Raw genomic sequence first — 15,185 nt, 5'->3', positions numbered from 1 at the left:
GGTCTGTGAGAGCCAGAAATCTTGCTTGTTTGTAGGTGACCAAATACTTATTTTCCACCATAATTTGCAAATAAATTCATTAAAAATCCTACAATGTGATTTTCTGGATTTCTTTTTCTCAATTTGTCTGTCATAGTTGACGTGTACCTATGATGAAAATTACAGGCCTCTCTCATCTTTTTAAGTGGGAGAACTTGCACAATTGGTGGCTGACTAAATACTTTTTCCCCCACTGTATATGTACCAGTCAAAAGTTTGGACACACCTACTCATTCAACGGTTTTTCTTTATTTTTACTATTTTCTACATTGTAGAATAATAGTGAAGACATCAAAACTATGAAATAACTCATATGGAATCATGTAGTAACCAAAAAAAGTGTTAAACAAATCAAAATATCTTTAAAGTAGCCACTCTTGGCTGCCTTGATGACAGCTTTGCACACTCTTGGCATGCTCTCAACCAGCTTCATGAGGTAGTCACCTGGAATGCATTTCAATTAACAGGTGTGCCTTGTTAAAAGTTAATTTGTGGAATTTCTTTCCTTCTTAATGCGTTTGAGCCAATCAGTTGTGTTGTGACAAGGTAGGGGGGGTATACAGCAGATAGCCCTATTTGGTAAAAGACCAAGTTCATATTATGGCAAGAACAGCTCAAATAAGCAAAGAGAAATGACAGTCCATCATTACTTTAAGACTTGAAGGTCAGTCAATAGGGAACATTTCAAGAACTTTGAAAGTTTCTTCAAGTGCAGTCGCAAAAACCATCAAGCGCTATGATGAAATTGGCTCTCATGAGGACCGCCACAGGAAAGGAAGATCCAGAGTTACCTCTGCTGCAGAGGATAAGTTCATTAGAGTTACCAGCCTCAGAAATCGGCAATTAACTGCACCTCAGATTGCAGTGCAAATAAATGATTCACAGAGTTCAAATAACAGACACATCTCAACATCAGCTGTTCAGAGGAGACTGCGTGAATCAGGCCTTCATGGTCGAATTGCTGCAAAGAAACCACTACTAAATGACACCAATAAGAAGAAGAGACTTGCTTGGGCCAAGAAACACGACCAATGGTCGTTAGACCGGTGGAAATCTGTCCTTTGGTCTGATGAGTCCAAATGTGAGATTTTTGCTTCCAACCGCCATGTCTTGGTGAGACAGAGTAGGTGAACGGATGATCTCCGCATGTGTGGTTCCCACCGTGAAGCTTGGAGGAGGAAGTGTGATGGTGTGCGGGTGCTTTGCTGGTGACACTGTCAGTGATATATTTAGAATTCAAGGCACACTTAACCAGCATGGCTACCACAGCATTCTGCAGCGATACGCCATCCCATCTGGTTTGATTTTAGTGGGACTATCATTTGTTTTTCAACAGGACAATGACCCAAAACACACCTCCTGGCTGTGTAAGGGCTATTTGATCAAGAAGGAGAGTGATGGAGTGCTGCATCAGATGACCTGGCCTCCACAATCCCTCAACCTCAACCCAATTGAGATGGTTTGGGATGAGTCGGACAGCAGAGTGAAGGAAAAGCAGCCAACAAGTGCTCAGTATATGTGGGAACTCCTTCAAGACTGTTGGAAAAGCATTCCAGGTGAAGCTGGCTGAAAGAATGCCAAGAGTGTGCAAAGCTGTCGTCAAGGCAAAGGGTGGCTAATTTGAAGAATCTAAAATCTAAAATATTTCTTTATTTGTTTAACACTTTTTTGGTTACTACTTGATTCCATATGTGTTATTTCATAGTTTTGATGTCTTCACTATTATTCTACAATGTAGAAAATAGTAAAAATATAGAAAAACCCTTGAATTAGTAGCTGTGTCCAAACTTTTGACTGGTACTGTATATATATATATCTTTTTTTTTTTTTTACAGTGTATGCTATATAAGGCCTTTATAAGCTGTACTTCGTTTAAAGTGGGACCTCAGTTCCTCTCTGTCAAAAACTGCGGAAGAGTGAAGGCATAAAGACAAGTTGCTGTAGACTGTATTAGTGTTGATGAGTGTTATCAATCACACCTGTAGGAAGGCAACCTGACCCGGGACACATTGAGGAAGATCACCATGGATACTGAGAGGGTGCTGACAAATTACCTCTGGCACCAATCCTGGCACTATAACATCAATCTCCTCTCTGGCACAATGATTAGAGTTTAAATTGGACATTCCAGAACACTCACTGGCTGCGGTTTACAAGTCAAGTCTACAATGTATAAAACGGACACTAAAGAGATGTAAACATTCAAGTTGGGTTGCATTAAATGCGTTAGATGCAGTAATACTGTAAAGCCTTTTTTATTTTCACGCTCTGTGATTGCTCTTGTTATTGATAGGCTGGCAAGGTTCTACTAAAACTATTCAAAGTATCTTGAATGTAGTAAACACAGTGTGTGTCAGTAGTGAGGCCTAGGTCGCCTAGCGGTTAAGAGCCAGTAAACGAAAGGTTGCTGGTTTGAATCCCTGAGCCGACTAAGTGAAAAATCTGTCGATCTGACCTTGAGCAAGGTATTTAACCCTTGAGCAATGCACTTAACCCTCTGGATAAGAGTGTCTGCTAAATGCCTAAAACGTAAATGTCAAATGTACCTGAGTTACCCATACAGGTACAGTGTGCAAGATGTGCTTCTCAAGTGTCAATTGTGGGTAGTTTGAGTATTTGGAACACAAATAGTTTGGTTAAGAAGTTGTGCCAGTGCTTGTTTGGAGAGGCTGTGTGGGGATTGTTACACCTTATACTGTTCATGTGTAATATACAAGACTTGATTGTTGCTTGAATATGTCCATTAGAGTTACTCAAGTGTCGCCTAGGTAGGGTACATGAGACTCTCAAACTCATTCACATCACACTGACTGGAGCACAGGGCAGCAGCAAAGTATCTCCACTTCACACCTGGCTGGGTGCATCAATGTTGATTTATAGGGTCCTTTCAGTGTTGTGGGGCGGATGTTGTAGTGTTTTCATGGGTTGTTCGGAAGTCACTGGAGTGTTTGTGTAGAGGTTGTTTGGGGAATTGGAAGGGTGCACACAGAGAGACAGGAAGGAGTATGGGTGGATCACACTGCTCAGGAATACTAATGAGTATCTTTTGTCACCTCTCTCTCGTCTCTCAATTCAATTTAAGGTCTCTCTCTCTCTCTCATCTCTCTCTCTCTCTCATCTCTCTCTCTTCTCTCTCTCTCTCTCTCTCTCTCTCTCTCTCTCTCTCTCTCTCTCTCTCTCTCTCTCTCTCTCTCTCTCTCTCTCTCTCTCTCTCTCTCTCTCTCTCTCTCTCTCTCTCTCTCTCTCTCTCTCTCTCTAATCCAAGCCCTCTTTCCCCTTCTCTTCCCTTCACACCCTCGAACACATACTCACATAGGATCACAAAGTCACACAAACCAATGCGCGCACACACACACACACTTTCTCCCTCTCTCTCACTCAGTCGTATTTTTCAATGGTGGCTTTTGTCCCTTTCATCTCTCTAAACAAAGGATTCTTGTGCACACAGGACAGAGTGAGAGAGAGACGGAGAAAGGGAGAAGAGGAAAGGAAAGGGGGATACCTAGTCAGTTGTACAACAGAATGCATTCACCTGAAATGTGTCTTCCGCATTTAACCCAACCCCTCAGAATCACCACACGAATTGGACTTGACATGACATTTTAAGGCAGCCTGGTAACAAACCTTTGTAAATTGAGTCAACAAATCTTTTTTTACAGTGCATAATTTGATTCAAAAAAGAGAGATTGTAGTGAAGAGGAAGACACAGAAGTGTTGAAAGGAAAATAATAGTAACAATAATAATAATAATAATAATAATGATAGTAATAATAGTAATAATAGTAATAATAATAATAATAATAATAATAATAATAATAATAATAATAATAGTAACAGTTGTTTCGGAAGTATTAACATTGATATATTTTGACGGCCGTGTTGTGTATGTCCCTGTACATGTGAATGTGTGTTTACTGTATGTGTGGGCAGGGCCTCAGTAGGGTTCAGAGGTCAACTGTGAATGTACTCGGCCTATCACACGCGCCTGTCCGAAGCCCCGCCTCCTTAAGCAGACCGCCCCCCCCATTTAGTATTCTGAGCACAGAAATCTACACAGATCCCTATTCATACTCACAGTGTGAGCTTCAGCACCATAGAGAGACGAAGGGAGAGAGGGAGAGAGGGGAGGGAGGGAGGATGGAGTAGAGAGGGGGAGAGAGAATAGAGTAAGCGAGTGGGGACACACAGAGAGAAAGGTCAGAAAGTAGAGAGCGTATCAGATCGCCTAGTTCTCTGCCTTTTGTTTTAGTTGGTTATTTTTTTATTGGTCTGGAAAGCAGAGGCAGGCAGAGACAAAAGGACCATTTAGCCAAGGAGAGAGAGAGAGAGAGAGAGAGAGAGAGAGAGAGAGAGAGAGAGAGAGAGAGTGAGAGGGAGAGGGAGAGGGAGAGGGGGAGAGAGAGAGACAGAGACAGAGCAAAAGAAAGAAGGATAGAGAGATAGATAAATATAGAGATAGAGAGAGTGTGAGAGCGAAATAATAGAAGGATAGCGAGATATAGAGATAGAGAGAGATAGAGAGAGAGAGAGAGAGAGAGAGAGAGAGAGAGAGAGAGAGAGAGAGAGAGAGAGAGAGAGATAGAGAGAGAGATTGAGAGAGATAGATAGAAATAGAGATATAGATAGATAGAGAGAGAGAGAGAGAGAGAGAGAGAGAGAGAGAGAGAGAGAGAGAGAGAGAGAGAGAGAGAGAGAGAGATAGAGAGAGAGATTGAGAGAGATAGATAGAAATAGAGATATAGAGAGATAGAGAGAGATAGAGAGAGAGAGATAGAGATAGAGATAGAGATAGAGAGATAGAGAGAGAAAGTGTGAGGGAAAGAAAGAGAGAAAGAGCGAGATAGAGAGATAGAAAAAGAAAGTTTGAGAGCGAAAGAAGGATAGAGAGAGAGTCCAGATGAAGATACAGAACAAAGTCTAGAAGGATGCTTGTGCCAAAGTCACCACAAACAACAAGTCTCCATATCCCCAAGGAGAAAAAGCAGCCTCTTACTAGCCCTGATAGATAGCAGACAGAGGGTAGTGCGTACGGCCCAGTACATCACTGGGGCCAAGCTTCCTGCCATCTATACCAGGCCGTGTCAGGAAGCCCCTAAAATGTGTCAAAGACTCCAGCCACCCAAGTCATAGACTGTTATCTCTGCTACCGCACGGCAAGCGGTACCAGCGCACCAGGTCTAGGTCAAAAGGCTCCTTAACAGCTTCTACCCCCAAGCCATAAGACTGCTGAACAATGAATCAAATGGCTACCCAGACTATTTTAAAAAATGTACACTGCTGCTACTTTGTTTATTATCTATGCATAGTCACTTTAACCTTACCTACGTGTACATATTACCTAAATTACCTCGACAAACCTGTACCCCCGCACATTGACTCGGTACCGGTACCCCCTGTATATAGCCTCGTTATTGTTATTTTATTGTGTTACTTTTTTAAACTTTAGTTAATTTAGTAAATATTTTCTTAACTCTTATTTTCTTAAAACTGCATTGTTGGTTAAGGGCTTGTAAGTAAGCATTTCACGGTAAGGTCTTCACCTGTTGTATTCGGCACGTGACAAATAACATTTGATTTGATTTGGACAAGCTCTATACTCCTCCACAAACCACACTGCGTAATTCTCTGACACAAAAACACATTTATTGGAAAGTGAAAATGAGATCAATATGTGACAGCTGATGAATGTCCCATTGGAGCTGCACATGGTGGTAGACCACTGGGGCAGTATGGGCCTAATCATCAACGTAATTAACTATTATAGGCTCCTGGTAAGGTCATAGTTTGAACACTCTTATGAAAGTGCACAAACACTAAATGCCAACCACTAAGTGTAAAGCAGTAAGACGATTGAAAATGTCATCTCATTTCGTTAGGGAAGAAGGGATAATAAAAGAGATGTAGATCGTGTCAGGGATCAAAGCACATTCATAAATGGTTGATCTAGATCAGTGGAGGCTGCTGAGGGGAGGACGGCTCATAATAATGGCTGGAACGGTGTAAATGGAATGGCATCAAACACATGGAAACCATGTGTTTGATGTATTTGATACTATTCCACCCATTCCGCTCCAGCCATTACCTTGAGCCCGTCCTCCCCAATTAAGCTGCCACCATCCTCCTGTGCTCCAAATACTAGGCTACATGCAGCTTTTCTGTTCCTGGTTTTGGATGAGGAATAAGTACGTCTTGTTTCTGTTCCTCTTGATCCAGCCAGCGTGATGTGCTGCAGACACAAGCGCCTTAGCATTATAGAGGGCTTTTAAAATGAAAAGACAGCTGTGACTTCACGCTGAAAGGGGGCTTTTACTTTGAAAGGGCAGCTGCTTCTCTGTCCTGAAAAGGACAAGGATGAAGAGAGAGAATAAAAGAGAGAGTTTGGACCACATTGACAGCCACAGGCCTGCATCTGTCCACTTGAAATAGAGTGTCCCATTTATAATCTCCCTCTCTTTCTCTCCCTTTCTTCATGTCTTCCCCCTCCCACTCCTGTCACCTTGTTCATTCATCCCCTCATCACCCTTTCTCTTCTCTTCCTTTCCTCTTCTCTCCTTTCCTCTTCTCTTCCTTTCCTCTTCTCTCCTTTCTCACAAACTCTTTCAACTTGTTTTCATCAACTTTGACTTCGCACTTACAATAAGTATCTCTTCCTCTCTCTGACCCCGTCTCCCTCTTCACCCCTCTCCATCTTCACTCCTCTCCCTCTTCACTCCTCCGACTCTTCACTCCTCCGTCTCTTCACTCCTCTCCCCTCTTCACTCCTCTCCCTCTTCACTCCTCCGTCTCTTCACTCCTCCGTCTCTTCACTCCTCTCCCTCTCACTCCTCTCCTCTTCACTCCTCCGTCTCTTCACTCCTCCGTCTCTTCACTCCTCTCCCTCTTCACTCCTCCGTCTCTTCACTCCTCCGTCTCCTTCACTCCTCTCCCTCTTCACTCCTCTCCCTCTTCACTCCTCCGTCTCTTCACTCCTCTCCCTCTTCACTCCTCTCCCTCTTCACTCCTCCGTCTCTTCACTCCTCCTGTCTCTTCACTCTCTCCCTCTTCACTCCTCTCCCTCTTCACTCCTCCGTCTCTTCACTCCTCCGTCTCTTCACTCCTCTCCCTCTTCACTCCTCTCCCTCTTCACTCCTCCGTCTCTTCACTCCTCTCCTCTTCACTCCTCCGTCTCCTTCACTCCTCTCCCTCTTCACCCCTCTCCCTCTTCACCCCTCTCCCTCTTCACTCCTTCTCTCACCCCTCTCCCTCTTCACTCCTCCGTCTCTTCACTCCTCCCGTCTCTTCACTCCTCTCACTCTTCCTCCTTCGTCTCTTCACCCCTCTCCCTCTTCACTCCTCACCCTCACTCTAATTTCCACCGTCACCCTCTTCCTTTCCCATTTTATCCATTCTACCCCCCCCCCCCACCATCCCTCCCTTCTTCCCCCCATACAGCTGCAGCCATGACATCGGCCACTCCCCCTCCTCGCGCAGCTCCTCCCCCCAGAAGGAGTGTCACTCCATGACGGTTCTGAAGCCGCTGCTGGGGGGCAGGGGGGGCGGCAGAGGTGGCAGCGGTGGCAGGGGGGAAGCGGCGGCAGGGGGGCAGCAGCGGCAGGGGGGGGCAAGCTGCGGCAGGGGGGGCAGCAGCGGCAGGGGGGGCAGCAACGGCGGTCTGCGCGCTCCGACGGAGACGGCGCGTTCTCTCCAAGGACGGGCACAGCAACGTGCGCATTGAGCATGTGAGCGAGGCGTGGGGCGATGTACCTGCGTGACGATCTGGACGACCTTCCTGGACATGGCAGTGGCGCTACCAAGCTCTTCCTGTTCTCGGCCACCTTCGCCGGGACCTGGTTCTCCTGTTCGGGGTTCTGTGGTACCTGGTGGCGCTGGTGCACCGGAGACCTGCTAGGTGAGAATGGAGGGAGGGGAGAGAGAGAGAGGGAGAATGCTAAGACATTTGAGAGCAATGATACTGTATAGCAAAATACCAATATAATCAGTTGTACCTCCCCTATAATCTTCAACCCTTAGACCTTTTGCTTTCCACATACAATCTCACAACCTTGCCTCTCTCCCTGTGCCTCCCTTCACCACCCCTCCCTCCAGAGTTTGACCCTCCATCCAACCACACCCCGTGTGTGATGCAGGTGCAGACTCTGACGGGGGCGTTCCTCTTCCTCACTGGAGTCGCAGACCACCATGGCTACGGCTTCCGTTGCATCACAGAGGAATGTCCCGCCGCCATCATCCTCCTCATCCTCCAGCTGGTCATCACCATGGTGCTGGAGATCTTCATCACTGGAACCTTCCTCGCAAGGTACCTCACCCTTCCCCTGGGCAGATTGATAAGATGTTCACTTTACCATCCATCATATTCATTGATAACGTATACCACCGCTATACAGTATGGATATATAACACTAAGGTAAACTCTGGATCTACACATGTCACATTTCAGTGCCACAATATTCTCTCTCTCTCTCTCTCTCTCTCTCTCTCTTCTCTCTCTCTCTCTCTCTCTCTCTCTCTCTCTCCTCTCTCTCCTCTCTCTCTCTCTCTCTCTCTCTCTCAGAGTTATCTATATGTGTGTTTCTGTGTGTCGGGGGCGGAGGTTAAGATGACGTTCATGCCCATGTATGTATTGATAAGGAGACTTACAGTAGGTTGTGCAGCACAATAATATTTACAGAGAAACCGGATATGTTCCAGAGGAGCATTGTGGGTAGTGTAGTTCATCATGCTACAATGTGTGGCTCTGACGACACTCCTTCCTCATTGTCCTCAGGTGGCGCGGCCAAGAAGAGAGGAGAGACAGTGAAGTTCAGCCAGTACGCCGTGGTGTCCAATCACGAGGGCCGACCCTGCCTCATGATCCGTGTGGCTAACATGCGCAAGAGCCTGCTGCTGGGCTGCTCGGTAGAGACACAGTGTGTGTCTGTGTGTTTGTTTGTGTGTGTGTGTGAGTCTGTGAGAATGTCATTTTCCATTGACGCTCCTCTTTTCAGAATTCTCGCACATGTCCCCTAACCAAATGACTCCATTTTGGCTCCTAGGTGACGGGGAAGTTGCTCCAGACGTCCCAGACCAAGGAGGGGGAGACGGTGCGTCTGGACCAGAGGAACGTTCCCTTCCAGGTGGACACGTCCAGCGACAGCCCCTTCCTCATCCTCCCCCTCACCTTCTACCACATCATAGACGACAGCAGCCCGCTCAGAGCCTGGGCTACCAAGGGTAGGATTGATTACATACAGTAGTTTAACGTTTAAAATGTCAGTTATTTGTGTTGTGTGGTCTTCTTCAATTGGTCCTATTTCATATTAGTGGCCTATAACATGGTTCCTAGGCACTTCAGTGTAACATACTAACTTAGTTTAACGTTTACAATGGGATTTATTTGTGTTTTGTGTTCTCCTTCAAATCGGTCCTATTTCACTACCTAAAACTTGATACCAGTTCCATAGGCAGGCACAGTGTAGTTCGAGTCTAGTGTTCTTGTCCTATTGGGTCAATTTGATATTAATGTAAGTGGCTTAAAACATGGTAGTTCCATAGACAGGCAGGTTCAGTGTTCTGTTGTAGTAGTGGTTTAGTGAGGTTGTTGCTATAGTTTACCATCTCCCATGTCTTAATCACCAGCAGGAGGAGAGGGCCAGTCGGGGTGTGGGAACGGAAAGCGATCCGTGTGGAGGGAAAGAGAAGGGTGAATTTAGGAGATTAGAGGTCACTGCTGTGATGGATACAGGGCACTTGGAACAGGGCCAGGACAGTGGGGAGGGGTGTTAGGGGGGCCGGAACATAATTATAATAATTTGTAAACTGCAAATTGACCACAACTAAGCCAAAAAAGAGATTGTATTTGAAAATAACCTTTTTGCCGACCCCTGGTGTAGAGGGAAAGCAAATTGGCCAGTGTTGATTTTTCTGTGTAACATTTCTAGTGTGGATTCAGCAAGAGTAAGAGTGAAATTAACACTCAGTGGTGTAAAATTACCCCCAGCGTTGGAGTTAATAATCAGAGTTATTGTTTTACACTGTGGAGAGGAAAACTGGTCCCATCAAAACCACACCCATCATTATCAGAATTCCCAGAATGCTCTACTGTGTTTTTGCATGTACACTGATTGATTGATTAATCTTATGCTACACAAAGATAAATAACATAAATTTTTCTAAACTAATCCAATTAGTTAATTAGATTTATTGCACCCGTTACTGAAATGGTTGTTCCAGTTTAAATGGTTTAGGTAGGCTCCTTTATCAATTTCGATTATCCTGACAGTCATTCTGAATGTGGGTTGCGGGTGAATAGAAAATCCAACTGTTGGATATCCTAGCTATGTCTGGATTCCAATAGGAAATACATATCACTTTGCAAGCCAGCATAATGTGACTTCCAGGCCTGATGTGGCCTGTAAACCAGGAGTTTCCTAACACCACTGAGTTAGGATAAAACTAAGCAATCAAAGTAAGGCCTTATTATATATGTAATGTACTGTATATTGTCAACGTTTCATTTGAATGATAACATTCACCTAAGAACTCACTTGGTGAAAGCCACAGGCCTTTAAAAGGAAAGAATTCAACAACCATGTCTGTGTCACTAACAAATACAGTCATGGGTGGTACACTCGACAATTCCCTCAAAAAGAAAAGGCACCCTGGGAAAAATGCAAATGAGACTTTCATTATAGTTAACTCCAGTGGAAATTATGTATGCACTCACTAACTGTAAGTCGCTCTGGATAAGAGCGTCTGCTAAATGACTAAAAATGTAAAAAAAAAAAAAGTAGTTTAATACCTATTAGTTCACTCCAGTGTATAGTGACATTTTTGGGGTCTATGGGATGGCACCGGGAGAGGGGTGTCTCGCTCTCTCTCCATCTCTGTGTGTCAGTGGAATGTGTGTGTGAGTGGGTGCCAGGGCTTCTCATTAAAAGACAATGGGGTACAGTCTGGTACAGTGAGGGGTGCTGACACACAGCCGGGGGGGATCCTCTTACAGGAGGGCAGGCCTCTCATCACCACTAACCACAGGGCTATTACTGATCTCTCTCTCTCTCTCTCTCTCTCTCTCTCTCTCTCTCTCTCTCTCTCTCTCTCTCTCTCTCTCTCTCTCTCTCTCTCTCTCTCTCTCTCTCTCTCTCTCTCTCTCTCTCTCTCTCTCTCTCTCTCTCTCTCTCTCTCTCTCTCTCGTTGAGGCCAAACTACTCCTGTTAAACTGACTGTCGTCAGATTGTGTTACTGTACACTTAATACTGCTTTTTAATGATGCCTGATCCCAGATAACACTGTGTACCTTGAAAATGTACGGTAAGTAATATCTGCAAAAATCTTAATACTATCTTAAAGTATCATAATACTATTATTAAAATAATCAAATTACTAACAGTACATAATACTACGATAATAGCCCCTGTACTATCTATGAATCTATCTTCTAATCCGGCCTCCTCTCACGGTAGCTTTCAGCTCCTCATGATGCATTTCTGTAGAAATATCTGCAGCTCTTTGGGGCACACGGATGGGGAGTTGGGGACTTTGCCAAATATGGTGGGACACTGTCAGGACTTTCAGTAAGGGCTTACAGTGAGTGCACTAACGTGAGTCCCCTCAGTACACTGTAATTGTTAACAGGAGTGAGAAGAGAGGAGGAGAGAGGTTGTAAAGGTTGTTCAGAAGAGCACTGTCAGGACTGCTCAAACCAGTAGTCAAGAACAACATTAGAGACTGAATAGACTAGGCTGTCTACCATATCATGCATTGTGTGTGTGTGCTTGTGTGCGTGTGTGATATTCGTGCGTGCGCGTTGGTGCGTGCGCGTGTGTGTGTTACGAAGTGCTGTGTTTTTGCCTCAGTGAGAGCAGTCTGTGTTAGAGTTAAGGACTGTTTTCATAGAAGACAGGGTACATCTCTCAGTGTGCACACTGAGTGTACTAAACATTAGGAACACCTCGTCTTTCCATGACATAGAATCCAAGTGAAAGCTATGATCCTTATTGATGTCACTTGTTAAGCCCACTTCAATCAGTGTAGATGAAGGGGAGGAGACAGGTTAAAGAAGGATTTTTAAGCCTTGAGACAATTGAGACATGGATTGTGCAAAAATGTTTCAATAATTGTATGTGAGTGTTTACCAGCATCTGTAACTTGAGTCTGATAATTATCTTTACAAAACAGTTCATCTGATAATACTTGTGGAATATAAAAATACTTGCTTGATATATGTTTTCCAGTTCCTTGAAATACTTTGCAAATCCAACTTATTTCTGTTAAAACTGAAATGGTCTATTCATTCCTTTTACTACACACTCTTATCCAGAGCAACTTACAGTAGTGAGTGAATACATTTTCATACTGGTCCCCTGTGGGATTTGAACACTCAACCCTAGTGTTGCAAGCACCATGCTCTACCAACTGAGCCATGTCATCACACATCATCACAAACCACTTGATGTCTCAATACACTCAATTACTGTTTTGTGCATTGTTTTTCTTCATGGTGATGGAAAGTCTACAGGTACAAACCTAGATGACCAGCCTATGTACAATACAGTAATGTACATTTACATTAAGTGGTTTGTAAGGATGGTAAATTAATACTGCACAAAAGTGGTTGTTTTCCATGTTATTTGATCAAGAAAAATATTTAATTTGATGTGGATGTTTTGTGTCTTTGCCCATAACTGTACCTTTTGATGTAAATGTTTGAGGACAGGGTTTTGTTCTTTCTGGATGCCATTAGAATGACAATAGCAGAGAAAGGGACAGGGCAACAACTCTTACAATTCCAACTATTGAATTCTGCAATATACTATTCTTAATTATACAACTACCTTCTTTGCCAAAGGAGAGATGCTGAAAAAATGTTATGCCAGCGCTACAGTATATATCTATCCTCTAATACGTCCTGTAATGGCCCAGTGCACAACTTTTGTGAACAAATATTTATTTCAATTTATTAATTTTTTTTGCATATATATATATTTTTTCATTCTGACTTTTCAGGGGGTGCAGCACCCTCAGCACTCTACTTCCTGCGGCGATGGGATTGTGTATGTGTGAGAGGGTGAATGGAACGCTTTCGACACCTTGTAGAGTCCATGTCCTGACGAATTGAGGCTGTTCTGAGGGCAAAAAGGGGGTGGAACTCAATATTAGGAAGGTGTTCCTAATGTGTTGTATACGGATCATTTGTCCAATGGTGCTTGTGTGTAACTGAATGGGAATGCGCTTGTGAATGGTATCATCTATTTTTTTATGTCTTTGTATGAATGTATGATAGGATTCTGGACCAACTGCATGTAAATTTGTAAGTCGCTCTGGGTAAGAGCGACTGCTAAATGACGTAAATGTCAATGTAAATGTACAGTGTGCTTGAAGGGGGTGTGTATCTTTGCTGTTCGTGTGCTTGATGTTCGTTATGAACGTATATAGGCCTTTGTGGTGCAGCCATTTGTGTGTTCAGTTAGTGTGTGTTCTTGTGTTTTGTAGTAGACTAGATTTGAGAGAGAGTGTACATGTATGTGGTAAGGGGCTTCTGTCAATGGACTCTGTTTAGATCTCCACTTTACGCTCGGAAATGATCAGAGAATTTAGTCCATCTATTTTGTGATCTGGATTTAGTAGAGAAATGGGTCTGTAGCTACTGTATGTTGGAAAATAAAGATTAGCCTTTTATTGCTATTATCCCATTCTTGCTTATAATGATAATGGATGTGTATCTCTTTCATTCTGTCTGTGTCCTATGCTTGGAAGTGATCATGGAATTTAGAATAAATCTATTTTGTGAGTAGTAAAATCAGACGGTATCTTTAGAAATAACGTTTAGCCTTTTATTGTTATATCCAATTGTTGCTTATGGATCTGTAGTGCTAAATAGTTTGTATTTTTCATTCACTCTACCTGTGTTCTAGGAGGGGGATGGATGGATCCGGATCTGGCAGACTTTGAGCTGCTGGTGATCATGAGTGCCACGGTGGAGCCCACCTCCGCCACCTGCCAGGTGCGCACATCCTACCTGCCTGACGAGATCCTGTGGGGGTACGAGTTCCCCCCCGTGGTCTCCCTGTCCCCGTCTGGGAAGTATGTGGCCGACTTCGCCTTCTTCGACAAGGTGGACAAAACTAAGACCCCGCCCCTCTTCAAACAGGCCCCGCCCCCAAGCCCGGCCATGCACTCGTCCCGCAGCAGCAGAGGGGGCGCGGAGGAAGGGGCGGACCCGGAGAAGATGAAACTAGAGGAGAGCTATCGAGGGGAGGAGAGGGGGAGGGGCAGGGGGAGGGGGAGAGATAGTAGCCCCCTCAGTGTCCGTATCAGTAATGTTTAGAGAGAGGATGGAGGGAGAGAGAGAGGGAGGATGGAGGGAGAGAGAGCAAGCATGAATGAGATGGAAGGAGAAAAGAGAGGAGATCTGTATGGAGACTGATAAATGATCAAGTGAGAATAAAGAGTTGATGAAAGAGAGACGAGCTGCTCCCCTATTGGGAAATGTGAACACACACACACACACACTCTTTTTTGGACTTGATGCGTATGTATCGCCCCCTTGTGGTTGGTAAGGATTCAACAAGTGATAACCTTCAAAGGGATAAAATACATCCCATCTGTGTCTACTGTCCTGTAATCAAAGATGGACTAAGGAAGCTTTTTAAACTTCATTTGTCTGTATTTTTTATGAGAGGACTGGAAAGGTCAAGGTTGATTGGTTTACCGGGACAAAACATGGTTTACGAGGACATAATCACAGAACCATGCAGTGGAGGCTGCTGAGGGGAGGACGGCTCATAATATTGGCTGTAATGGAGTAAACCATGTGTTTGATGTATTTGATAACATTCCACTTATTCCACTCCAGCCATTACCACAAGCCCGTCCTCCCCAATTAAGGTGCCACCAACCTCCTGTGGAATCATGGTACTGTTACTGTTTTTAACATAGAAAGGTACTCTGTCTGCAGGACATGAGAGTGGAAATACTGGAGAAAAAAAAAAAATGTAATTTTTCTAGGAGGATTTTGATTGAATATATGATATTGTATGAATACTGTATGTTTTTGTCCCTAACGATGCGATATGCAGCAGTACTTATTCATCTGAGTATATGCTTAGCAGGGTTGGGGTCAATTCCATTTCAATTCCAGTCAATTCAGAAAGTAAACCAAATTCCAA

The 15,185-nt window shown here is 44.1% G+C and overlaps 1 pseudogene across 1 annotated transcript; it reads left to right on the top strand.

Moving 5' to 3' along the window:
- The first annotated feature begins 7,478 nt into the window (after positions 1 to 7,478).
- On the top strand, positions 7,479 to 14,344 carry LOC311113066 (ATP-sensitive inward rectifier potassium channel 10-like; annotated as a pseudogene). Its single transcript has 6 exons — positions 7,479 to 7,583; positions 7,654 to 7,927; positions 8,125 to 8,335; positions 8,804 to 8,934; positions 9,072 to 9,249; positions 13,932 to 14,344. The product of its transcript is annotated as an ATP-sensitive inward rectifier potassium channel 10-like (transcript).
- Positions 14,345 to 15,185: the final 841 nt, after the last annotated feature.

Source organism: Coregonus lavaretus (genome assembly GCF_964263955.1).
Source record: "Coregonus lavaretus genome assembly, chromosome: 39".
Classification (NCBI taxonomy): Eukaryota; Metazoa; Chordata; class Actinopteri; order Salmoniformes; family Salmonidae; genus Coregonus; species Coregonus lavaretus.
This window is presented reverse-complemented; position numbering and strand designations above follow the sequence as displayed.